The sequence below is a fragment of the Triticum urartu genome, chromosome 1 (assembly GCF_003073215.2).
Source record: "Triticum urartu cultivar G1812 chromosome 1, Tu2.1, whole genome shotgun sequence".
Classification (NCBI taxonomy): Eukaryota; Viridiplantae; Streptophyta; class Magnoliopsida; order Poales; family Poaceae; genus Triticum; species Triticum urartu.
The window spans coordinates 14460961-14474464 of record NC_053022.1 but is presented as its reverse complement, the minus strand read 5'-3'; the positions used below and the strand labels follow the sequence as shown (position 1 = coordinate 14474464).

At 42.1% G+C, this 13504-nt stretch overlaps 1 pseudogene; it reads left to right on the top strand.

The window, feature by feature from the left end:
* Nucleotides 1-9704: 9704 nt before the first annotated feature.
* LOC125532542 lies at nucleotides 9705-11274 on the top strand (annotated as a pseudogene).
* The last annotated feature ends 2230 nt before the right edge of the window (nucleotides 11275-13504 follow it).

Sequence of the window (13504 nt, the reverse complement as noted above, 5' to 3'; positions counted from 1 at the left end):
CCTTGGATTATTGATACAGGAGCTACAAATCATATGACAGGGGATTCAGACCTGTTTGTATCTTATACACCTTGTTCAGGTAAAGACAAGGTTCGTGTAGCGGATGGATCCATGGCATCTATTGCAGGACGAGGATCCATCTGGTGCACCAAGTCATTGTCTTTACCTCATGTTCTACACGTTCCCAAGTTCCCAGTGAACCTATTATCTGTTAGCTCTATGAATAAATCTCATGGTTGTAGAAGCTGGTTTGATCCTACGTGTTGTGCTTTTCAGGAGCTAGGGACTGGGACCGAGCATGAAGGACTTTATTATCTTGATGATGGAACTGATGAAGTGGCTTTTGTATCATGTTTGTCTTCCTGTCAAGAGTTATTGTTGCATCACCGCAGGCTTGGGCATCCTTCTTTTGCTGTTTTATCCCGTGTTTATCCTGCTTTATTTAAGTTATGTCATAAAGAGGCTCTGGTATGTGATGCTTGTGAGCTAGCTAAACATACTAGGGGCTCTTATCCTAGTATTGGTCTTAGAAGTGAAAAACCATTTGAAAGAATTCACTCCGATGTTTGGGGACCCTGTGAAGTTCACTCAGTGTCTGGGCACCGGTGGTTTGTCACCTTTATTGATTGCTTTAGTCGGTACACTTGGCTCTATCTTCTGAAGCATAAGAGTGATGTATTATCTGTTTTCAAAGACTTGTGTGCCCTTATTAAAAATCAGCATGCAGCTACTGTTAAAATTCTACATACAGACAATGGTACAGAATATGTCAATCATGAGTTTGAATTGTTTCTTGCTTTGAATGGCATTGAACATCAGACGTCATGTGTTAATACACCAGAGCAAAATGGTGTTGCTGAACGTAAAAATAGGCATTTGCTCGAAGTTGCACGTTCATTGATGTTTACAATGAATGTGCCCAAATTCCTTTGGGGCGAGGCAATTAAAACTGCAACTTACTTGATAAATCGCATGCCTCTTCGTGTTTTAGGTTACAAAACTCCTGCTGAATGCCTTTTAAATTCTAATGAATTTGTGGTTCCTCCAAAAGTCTTTGGGAGTGTTTGTTTTGTGCATGACTATAGAAATTCAGTACGGAAACTAGATCCTCGTGCTCTTAAATGTGTGTTTATGGGTTATTCTCCCTCAAAAAAGGGCTATAGATGTTGGTGCCCTTCAGAGCATCGTTTTTTTGTGAGCATGGATGTAACTTTCCGTGAAAATGAACCATATTATGAATCAAATGTTGAGTCTGGTATTTCGTTGTCACCACCTGATGAGCAGCAAGAAAGAGTAAATGAAGGGCCTGTCCTTGTTCTTGCTCCCACTTCTGGTGATCCTCTGTCTACTAATAGCACTCGAAATCAGGGGGAGGAAAATGATGGTGTTAGTGATGATAACTCTTGTCATGGAGACGAGGATGATGGCATAGGACACTTATCATTTCCATCTCAAGATGAGGAGTCTCAAATGCGTGAGGACCCAGGTACCAATACTATCCCTTCTGATTCCGTAACTCCTACGAGTACATCAGGGCAGAGTGATAATCAACCTTCTACTCCTGTAGACACTTTACCTATTGCCTTACGAAGACCAACTAGAACCCGAAATGCACCAGGATATCTTAAAGACTACAAACATGATATAGCCAATTACATCTCCTACAAATATTGTAGTCCGTCCCTCCAAACTTTTATTGCTTCTCTAGATCTTACTTCCATACCAAAAGACTGGAAAGTTGCCTTGAAAGACCCCAAGTGGAAGGATGCAATGCTGGATGAGATGAGAGCATTGGAAAAAAATAAAACTTGGGAGCTCGTTGATCTACCTCTAGGCAAGCAACCGGTGGGATGCAAATGGGTGTTTACTATTAAGCACACACCAGAGGGTAAGATAGACAGATATAAAGCACGCCTTGTAGCTAAGGGGTACACGCAGACTTATGGTATAAACTATGATGAAACCTTTGCACCTGTGGCAAAGATGAACTCTGTAAGGACTCTCATATCTTGTGCGGTTAATTTTGATTGGAGCATCTACCAGATGGACGTAAAAAATGCATTTCTTCATGGAGATCTTCATGAAGAGGTGTATATGCAAATTCCACCAGGTTTTGATTCCAGTCGTAATACAGGAAAAGTATTACGCCTACATCGTTCCTTGTATGGGTTAAAACAATCACCAAGGGCGTGGTTTGATCGTTTTAGACAAGCTATGTTGAAAAGAGGCTATCGACAGAGCAACGCTGACCACACATTATTCTATAAACATGCTAATAACAAGGTAGCAATCCTGATAGTTTATGTTGATGATATTGTGATGACAGGCAATGATACCGAGGAAATTGTTGGCCTGAAGCATCATCTCGCACAAGAATTTGAAGTGAAGGATCTAGGACACTTGAGGTACTTCCTTGGCATAGAAGTCTTGCGTGGTCCAAAAGGTATATTTCTGACACAAAGGAAGTACATCTTAGACCTGCTCAAAGAAACTGGCATGTATGGTTCAAAACCGGCTACTACTCCCATTGAACAGAATCACAAATTAAGTAGTGATTTAGGGAATCCGGTTAATAGAGAACGCTATCAGAGACTTGTGGGTAAGTTGATTTATCTTTCCCACACTCGTCCCGATATTGCATTTGCCGTAAGCGTTGTGAGTCAATTCATGCATAACCCAAGAACGGCTCGTCTGGATGCTGTTAATAGAATCCTACGGTACCTTAAAGGGTGCCCAGGAAAAGGTCTTCTCTACACAAAGCAAGGGAATTTACAAGTTGAGTGTTATACAGATGCGGACTGGGCTGGTTCTCTAGATGATCGGCGATCCACTTCTGGTTATTGTGTATTTGTTGGGGGAAATTTAGTCTCTTGGTGAAGTAAAAAACAAAATGTGGTAGCTAGGTCAACTTCCGAGGTTGAGTTTAGATCCATGGCACATGGCCTATGTGAGCTATTATGGCTGCAGATTCTTCTAACTGAACTAAGGTTATGTCAGAGTAAGCCTTTGATGCTTTACTGTGACAATAAAGCAGCAATTGATATTGCGAATAATCCAGTGCAACACGATCGTACTAAACATGTTGAAGTTGACCGTCATTTCATCAAAGAGAAACTAGATAGAGGAGTGGTTTGTATGCCATATGTGACTTCAGCAAATCAGGTAGCAGATGTTCTAACAAAAGGTCAACCAGAAAAGTTGTTCTCTATCTTTTGTAACAAGATGGGTCTATCTGATGTGTTTGCCCCATCTTGAGGGGGAGTGTTGGTGTGAGTTGGAATTTATATATCTGTAAGAGGGCTGGAGTGTAAAATGTACAAATAATATAGATAGAGAATAGAGAGATGGACCGAGAAGAGATCCAGAAAAATCCCCATCCATCGCCTCTGCCTCTCTCTCTCCAAATTCTTTCTTGATCTGCACACGCATTGACAACCTCTAGTGCACCAGCTTCGATCTGTATGAAGTCATAGCCCATGGAATATGCTACAATTAATCCATTTTTCATTGCTATTGCTTCCGCTGTTACTGCATTAGTAACATAAGGGATTGTAGCACATCACGCCGCCAATAAGGTACCATGTTTGTCATGGGTTACCGCCCCTGTCGCACCTCTTCCTTCATCCCCATGGAAAAAATCTCATCATTCACCTTGACAAACCCAATTGGCGGTTTGTTTCATTTCAGATCTGATGGAATGTCAGCCCCTGTTGCAGTTTCCACCTAGCTCACTCAAATCTGCATCATTTTCGTATGAGATTCAATAGTAATGTACACTGCGAGTTGAGGCTTTATTTTCCTTCCACAATCCTTTTTGCACTTTCATGGCTTATTAAATGCTGATGTTATAGAGTAATGATAAAATTTATGAGATGCTAGAAAAATCTTTATAGGTGGTAGGGGTCGGATACTATTGGATGTATTAACAGCAGAAGCTTTGTCTTTAAGGTTCGGCCTACCCCTTGCACAGAAGGTGGGATGCAATTGTCTTGTCGTTAACTCTGACAATATGGAGGTGATTGACACAACGAAAAATGAAGGACATTCAACGGGAGCGGCGACAACCGTGTTCGATGATTGCTATTTCTTAGCTTGTGATTTTCCTCTTGTTAGGTTCGAACATTGTAATAGGGAAGCTAATAAGGCGGCTCACGAACTTGCTAGGCTAGCGAAAGTTTCCATCACTAGGGATTGGTTTGAGGAATGTATGAGTGATATTGTACCTTTCCTAATCGAGATGTAATAATTACTTCTAATTAATAAAGTTGATGTTTATTTCAAAAAAAGATAACCTTACCAATATAGAAGATGTTGCGTAAAAATGATCAATATTTTGTTTGTGTACGAGAATTTGATCAGAGTTTCAATTAGTGTTTCACTTACTGATATGAGTTCAGTTCTTTCTTGCCTTTGCATATTAATTAATCACAATTCTTATTATTCCATTGGAAAAATGGACGGGCGCAGCAACGCGCGCAGTCATGGTCTAGTATAACCTAACAATACACATGACATGTGTGTAGTACACAATAAATATGAGTCAAACCAACTGCATCAATGTGTTCCTGTTTTATGTACCTCCCTAGTTGTCTTCTTCTCCCACATTTCCAATACCCCTGATATTCCAGAAGAGAGCTGTCGTCTTTTCTTCATTGTTATTTTCTTGCTCCCTTTTCTAGCACTCGATCTCTTTGGTTTCCCTTTCCTAGTGGTACACTCTTCATTCAAAAGATATCATCCTCTCGGTCACTATGTTATCCACCAGGTTGGTTTTCATTGACAGCCCCTGAACGCTCCACCAGAACTTGCTTATTTGCCAGCTCCTCTGCTGGCTTTTCCCCCTCTACATTCTCTTCTTTTTCGTATACGTCCACGAGTTTCGCGTGAACAATCTCTTGCGCATGAATAGAATTAAATTGTGCAACAGCCTTCCCTGCCTCGGTTCGAAAGATGCAAATTTGGCAAATTATTCAAGGGAGTGAACAAATTACTTGGAGCTGCATCTTTTGCCGCTACACGTGCCTCCACCATCTGCTGGACCGTGATGCCAGGCTTAGCACACATCGACATCCTACTAGTCGAGCTGTCGCCGCCTTCCGCTTCGCAGCGGCCGCCTCCTCATGTGCCTTCCTTCCCTCTTCCTCCTCTTTCGCTGCAACCTGTTGTTCCATGGTGATTGTGTGGTCGATCTTGTTCAGCATCTGCTCTTCAGCTTGGTCCTCAGAAGGGAGCTCCTCCCTAAGCGTCGCTTTCACACCTTCATACATATACGTAGTCAGCACCAGAGCACGCCCCCAATTTATTGTTGGCGGGCAGGGATCCTGGAATCGTGCCCCTCTGCAGTTTCCTGTTCCACTGCTCTCCCTCAGCAGGGTCATTTTCCTCGCCTGACAGCTATGTTACACGCAGTTTGTTCACCTTCCAAGCTGTGATTGGTTTCCCCATTGTGGTTGCGTAACAGTTATATGGATTACTGACCAGTCCACAAGGGCCCGGGACAACAGGAGAAATGACCTCAGTTGACCCTGCAGTGTGCGTCCGGACTTGGACCATCTCCTCCTCCAGTACCACCCCTGTTGTTCTGGTTTGACTTAAATTCTGTAGTCAGTGTTAAGAAACATTTCAAGGCGTCCGCGCACTTTGATCAAACATCTGCATGCAATGTCCAATCGGATCAGCCCTTTCCAATTAAGTGATAGATCATTTGAAAAAAAATGAACCACCAACACACGTTCATGTTTTACTCCAGAATTTTGCCATTGACTTTTGACAAAGGGGGCACCTTAACAGTTCAGAGCATAGTTCCAGACTCTTGATGAAATACAACTGCAAAGTCATGGTCGAGAAGCAAGATGTCTAACCTGCCAATCACATTTATCGTCCACCAATCCTTCAAATCATTTTCAGTTTGACCACACGTTGCACTCCCCTTCAGGATCTAGATAATTGCAGTGTTCATAGCATATCAGTAGAGTTCGCAACCTCTGCAACTACAGTCATGGAAGATCGAGACAATTAGTGGAAATATGCCCTGGTTTCTTGCGCTAATAACACAAGGGCATCTCCAAGGGCAAACCTCAAACGGACGCCCCTATTTACCCGCATGTCTGGACAACATATATGTACAACTCTAATATTAGGAATGTGCTGCTTGGTAAATATTTGTTTGTTAAATTTCACATCCTTTTGTTGAGTATACTTTTCATGAAAAATATGTGTCCTTCCTTGTATTCTTTTCCTATTCAACTGTGGTTTTGTTATGGAGGCAAGTTCAACAAAATGGTTCTGGACGCATGTTTAGCGGTTTGCTGAACCTAGTATGATGAGTTGTTCTTTGGCTGTGTTGGGTTTGGTAATCAATCTATAAATTCACTATACTCCCTAATTTTTATGGCCTCGCAATCAATTGAGGTCTCCAATCTAGAATTGGGTCATCCAATTTTGAATGGGTCAATAATTTTTCAAAGAGCTCTCTCATTTAATTTTTAATTTACTAATTTTCTAGGCCTCACAATCAATTGATTTCCAATTTAGAATTAGATCACCCATTAATTATGCTCCATAGTTTTGGAGCTCTTCCTTCGATTGAGGTATTCAATTTCAGATTTGGTTCCCGATTTTGAACGGGTCGATGTTTAAGAAAAATCAATTGATGGCAACCGACTCATAAAAGCATATCGGTTACACTTACCTCTCACCACCTAGAAAAAGGAAACACCAATATATTATACTGTAGCACCAGTAATTCTTTTGATTCAATATGCTCCCTAATTTTGGAGCTCTTGCGTTCGAATGAGGTATTTAATTTTGGATTTGGTTCACCATTTTGACAGGGTAAACAAATATTCAAATAAATCGACAGCAACCAGCCTATATAAACATATCAATCCCGTGCACCCTCTCACCACCTAGAAAAAAGAAACGCCAATATGTGATACTGTAACACAAATATAATACATGCAACCACTGATGTAGAAAGTTTCTCCACATAAGTATGGGTTGGTTAGCAGATAACATAAAATCACCTCGCCAAAGACCCACCACAACACCACATTATAAATAAAAAGAAAACACACATCAACATCTCCCCCACTCGCCAAAGCAAATACTCCCTCAGTTCAAAATATAAGGTGTGTTAGTTTTTTTAAACTTCAAATTTCTTTAACTCTAACCATGTTAAGAGCCAAAAACTTTCGACATCCACAATACTAAATAACTAAATATGAAAATTCATTTCATGACGAATCTAATGATACCGATCTGATATTATGGATATTGATATATTTGTCTAAAAATTTGGTCAAACTTAAAGAGGTACGACTTTTTGAAGACTAATACACCTTATATTTTGAAACACATGGAGTAGAAAATTTATGAAAACCCAACAACATCAATGGTGCAGCAAATCTTGACCAACCCTTCGTTTATACTGAATACGAGGATCCCAAAAGTAGCACAAAAAACACAGCTGCTAATCCCTCTAATGTACCAAATGTATCTCCTCGGTCATTTTTTTGTTCTTATGATTCGGTAGTTGTCCTCGATCATTTGTTTGTTCTTATGTGTTACATGTTGTTGATAGATATGAATTTCAGGTCATGTGGGGCCATAGCTTTCCATAAATGTATGGTCTTGAATTTTTTTGAAATATATTTGTGTATATGCAGTTATGTGTTTATTGTATTTTTCTCACAATTTGCTCCTATTTGTTTATAGGGTGTGTTGACATCATAGTCAACCAGCATTTTATAAAACCTCCGTCGTCGGGATTAGCCATTGGATATTCATCTGGTGCCTATACAAATAAACTAAAAATATAGAACAATGATTTTTTTTTTAGAAATGGAGGATGACCCCCGACCTCTGCATCTGGGCGATGCATACGGCCACTTTGTTAATTATTCTCACAAGACCTTACAAAGTAATACAACAGTAAGACTAGAGCCGCCGTCTAAGCAACAAACTGTCGCTACACCTATCCAGTTGATGAAGGGGCGCAGATAGCCTGGGCCTAATACCAAACAGACATCGCAGCCAAACCTAACATCTAAGACCTAAGGACCCATCCAGGACGCCTGTCGGGCATGGGTCTCGCCGGTCCGGCGTGCTCTCAGAGGCCACCGCCGCCAACTGCCCTCGCTCCATCTTCAGAACTGTACTGATGCATCAACCTTGCTCGGTCTAGCTATCGTCGACGCCACCACGGCGCCCAACGGTACCTCCTCCCTGCGCGCAAACAGCTGAGCACGTCGCGGTCGCCGCTGATACACCTCAGCACCATGCTGCCAAGTACCACCAGCCGACACAGCTTGAAGTCTTTGGAAGATCTGTCGTGCGTAGAACCTGCCGACCAGGCATGACTCAGCGTAGATCCTGTCGGCCAGGCATGACTTGACAGCTCCACCGAAGCTCCGTGCAAGACAAAGCCGCTCCACCTCCCGCCTCTGTCTTCCAGCGCTGCTCCACAAACGATGCTCCTAAGAGACAGACGGCACTGTAGTACCGCCATTGTTCGATCTGGAAGACCATATCCTAGGGTTTCCCCCGAAGCAGCATGAGTGGGTTGACAACGGTTACACGACGATGCCTTCATCAAGGTAACGACGCAAAACGCCGCCATCGCCCGCCAACGGCTCGGTTTTCACCGGCAACTATGTCTCCCCGACTCGTAGCCGAGACTAGCTGACGGATCTCGAGATCCGATCACCCAGCCGCAGGCCGATCACCTCTGACGGAAGAGATGACCACCACTGCCGACTGCACCGGTTAGAACAGATCTGACGGAGGTGCCGCCTACGCGACCACCAGGCCCTCCACGCTGCCGCCGCCGATCCAAAGGCAGATGGCGCGCCGCCGCCGTCGCCGACCGCAGTGCCGCTGCCGCGCGAACAGGGCTGGTCGCCGCGCCTACAGCCCGCGCCGCCTCCGACGCCGCCGCGCCACAGCCATCGCCGTTGCCGATCGGATCTGAGGCGCCTCCACATGATTCGGGGATCCGCACAACCCCAGATCCACGGGAGAGAGGTGATGTCCTCCGCCACCGCCGTCGGCCCCCGGGATTAGACCGGCGGCGTCCCCCGGCGGCGGCGGAGGGTGGGGAGGAAGGAGTATGCGCCCCCGGCGGCTGGGTAGGGAGCCGCCCGAGCCGCCCTAGCGGGGACGACGCGGGGGCCGTGCATGAAATAATAAGGGAAAAAGGGAATTGAGTTTAAATTATATAAAATATTGTGCAAGTAGGAAAAAATAAAATAAAGACAAATATACAGCGAGATATAAAAAAAATTGTTGCATGCATAAATCTTGAACCAAGGATCAGGCTTATCCTCTGGCTATGGGGGACATCGACTTAGCAGTAGGACATCATATATTTATAAATATATATACTTTCCTATCTAAATTACTGAATTAAGACTTTCAGACCAATACGATCCCTTGAATTACGATCTGAGCTGCACTCTAGGGAAGATTTTATAGTTTTAAAATGTAAGCTTATAGCTAAAGAATGGGAAAAAAGGTGTGGAACACTTTCAAGGTTTAACACGCGACCAGCTATCATCCTAGGAAGCAGCACCTAATCATTGCTTGCTTGTGTCTAGGATTCGCAAGATGGAACAGATTTAACGGAGGCGGGGTGTAACTCAAATGTGAACACTGATAGTAGTGACAACTCTGCCAGTAGGAAAATGCTCAATCGCACAGAGACAATGCTAGTAGCTTTTAAGGAATCTCAGCTCATCGGGCAAGAGAATGAAAAATCAGATATTCTCAAGCTAATTGCAAATGAAGATAGCCGGCAATGTGAGGTGATCTGTCTATGGGGAATGGGTGGTGTTGGAAAAACCACAATAATCAGAGATGTCTACCAAAGCCAAGAACTCATTGGCAATTTTGAGAAGCGTGCTTGTGTCACAATTATGTCCTTTCAATCCTCAAGTGCTCCTAAAAAACTTAGCTATGCAGTTGGAATGCAAGGAGTTGGACGATTTGGTCAAACTATTAGAATTGAAGAAATACTTGATTGTTCTCGATGATCTGTTATCCACCACAGAATACGCTATAATACCATATTTTCCTGCAACTGAAGCATCAAGCCGGATCATACTCACCACAAGGATAATGTTTGAAGAATTCTAAACATGAGAAAATGTATGAGCTCAAAAGTCTGGGACATAGCGACGCACGTGACCTCTTCATTGAAAAGGTACAGATAGTGTGTGGTCTTGTAGTCCATTTGCTTGAATTTTAAGAATGCATATTTATCTTTTAGATTTAACAACGTGTGGTTGGGCTACAATGCATATAATTGATTCAAATACTTACAATCTTAATTGTATCAATTTCAGGTATTTGACAGGACTACGAATTTGTATGAGCAGTATCCTGAGTTGGTTGAACAAGCAAACCTGGTCCTAAAAAAATGCAAGGGCGCTTGCAATAGTCACCATTGGGGGCTTTTTGGCAAACCAACCAAAAACTGCGGTAGAATGGAGGAAATTGAATGAACATATTAGTGCCGAGTTGGAGATGAATCCAGAACTTGGGACCATAAGAACTATCCTTATGAGAAGCTATGATGGCTTACCTTATCATCTCAAGTCTTGTTTCCTGTATCTTCCCATATTCCCTGAAGACTACAGGATTGGACGGGGACGGTTGGCACGTCGGTGGAGTGCAGAGGGATACTCAAGGGAGGTGCACGGCAGGTCTGCGGAGGAAATAGCGGGTAGCTACTTCATGGAGCTTATAAGCAGGAGTATGATCTTGCCATCTCAACAATCAATTTGCAGTACAGAAGGAATTGATTCCTGCCAAGTCCACGACCTCATGCGTGAAATCAGCATGTCGAAGTCGCTGGAAGAAAATCTTGTTTTTACACTAGAGCAAGGCTGCAGTGTAAACACCCAGGGCATAGCATGGCACCTTGCTATAAACGGCAATTGGGAAGGAGACAAGACTGAGTTTGAGAGCACAGTGGACATGTCCCGTGTACGATCAGTAACAGTTTTTGGCAAGTGGAAGTCATTTTTCATTTCTGATAAGATGAGTCTTCTGCGAGTATTGGACCTCGAAGACACCACAGGTCTTTATGATCATCACCTTCAGCATATCGGGTGGTTTCTTCACCTAACATACCTTTCTCTAAAAGGATGTGATGCTATTTTTCACCTTCCAGATTCGGTGGGTGATCTGAGAAAACTCGAGACACTAGACATCAGAGGTACCAACATATTGATGCTGAAGATGTCCGATAGATATTTGGTGGCATCCCGCTGAAGATGTCTTGTTTACAAAAGGATAAGTAGGTATGCAATGTACCCATTCAGGGTGCAGTCACCATGTCTTCTGGATGGACACAAATTGCACAAATTCGGTGGCATCAGGGGAATCATTTGAAGTTTTTCCCTAACCGAGGATGCAACAAAGTAATCATCACTCTAACACAAAGTGACATGCGGTTGGCGCGTGTTCGAGAAAAAAAGAAAGCAAACATAACTTGTTTGCATCTACCAAAGATGCTTTTTTGCAGTAGATGCACACCTTTGGATTGGCATTTTCTATACAACGAAACCCTCTATCAACTTGCTAGCGAAGTGCCAAGGGAGTAATGTAAATTGTCAGAATTTAAAGCACCCCAGATATTTTACAGCAAGCTATTTTCTTTCTGACAACAAGAAGACAGAGGCCATATACTACCATATAGGAAGTAGAAAATCAAATTACTTCTCATAGTTACTCGTAGCAGTTGGTTCATGTATTGTTAATGAATATCTCAGCTCAACCTCTTTCCGAATATCAGACATAATATAAGTCAACAATAAACACTGTGTCAAATCATTCAAAATAGGTACAGAGCCATATCAAATGCAAAATATTATTTGAGTGCAAACATCCAAACATACACACACACTTTTGGATTACAGATAAAGCAGAGGGTCTTAAGAAGGCTATCATAAAAGGTTTTTTTACATGCAACGAGGTTACTCAGAAAGTTGCCACTTATGTGATGCCAAGACCTCCTGGATCTAGTCCTTACTTTGTTAAGTGTGGCAAAAGGTTATCAAACATGAAATTCGTGATGGCACTTAAATTTTAGTTTGCACCAGATGTTCACCTCAGCGTAACATGAAAAGGTTTTCACATCAAAAATCTGTAAGCATGATTACCACAACTGAGCAGACAATTAATTGGGTTAAGATCCATTACCTGTCAGTGTTTAATGTTCTAAAAAGTACCCGTTGAACTCCTTTAGGAATATGCAAAGATTCCATCGTTTTAGCTGCAATAATAGATCAACTCAATACGCAGATTCCATGTATAATTAAACAGATATTAAGGTATTAATTCAGACTTCGTCAAACATCAATTAGACAAGTTTGACTTCTTGTTGTCAGTATTCTTGATTCTTTGACACATTTCCTTGGTGATGTACCTCACCGTTCATAGACTCATGCTTTTCCTAAAACTTGTGTAAGATTTGGCCACCTATTTGTGGGGCACAAAAGGTGTGGCACGACTTATTAATCACACACGACCAACATAATAACCCGCAGCAAGCAAATAGTTAGCCTAAGTAAAAAACACTAGCCTTTTTACCACGATAACAAATAAGAGACAGGAACAAACAATAGAAATTTTACCAGTAATATTTTCATCCCTTGGAACATCAACCAGCAGTGCAGGACCTAATAGCACAAGGAGTTGTTAGAATGATACAAACCAATTGCATATATGTAATAAATATGTACACCTAATTGTAACCCTGTGTGTAATGATTCAGATGTACACAAAGTATGATATGTGATGCCTTTTCTATCAATAATGGCATGTTCAATGTGCAGTACCACTCATTTTGCAAGCCCGAGGAATGAGCTATGATCGTGTACATGCAATGCTTACAGAAACTTATGTTGCTTAGCAACAGTTAACATGAAAATTTAGCTGACTAAGTAAGAAAATGTTTGAACCAGTGGAGCAAAGCTCTTATAGACTGGATGGTATCAGCACTTTTAAATCAAGAAAGTAAGGAAAAGGAACCATGATGTAGCCAAGGTTGTTACAATCGCGATTCTGTTATACGATTCTACGACTTTACGATCCAAACTTACTCATATGATTCTACGATTTTAGTTCATAAAATCTATGTTTCTACGATCCTGGTAGTGAAGATTCTACGATTTACGATTCTACCATCAGAGCTCCGATGCGATTCAAAGTCGCGATTCTGACAACCTTGGATGTAGCAACCATTTTCGGTTACTCGAGTACCGGGCCCTCCTCTGTCGCAGCAAAATGTGATATTACTAAAAGTTCCCTATGGAGCTAGTCTCACTAGAAATCTAGCTTTGGAAATTCCTACTGCCTCAAACAATATTTTCTCACAATTTTTACCTATTTGTTTATAGGGCATGTCGACATCATAGTCAACTAGCATGTTATAAAATCTCCATCGACAGGATTAGCCATTGGATATTAGTCCGGTGACTATACAAATAGAATAATGAAA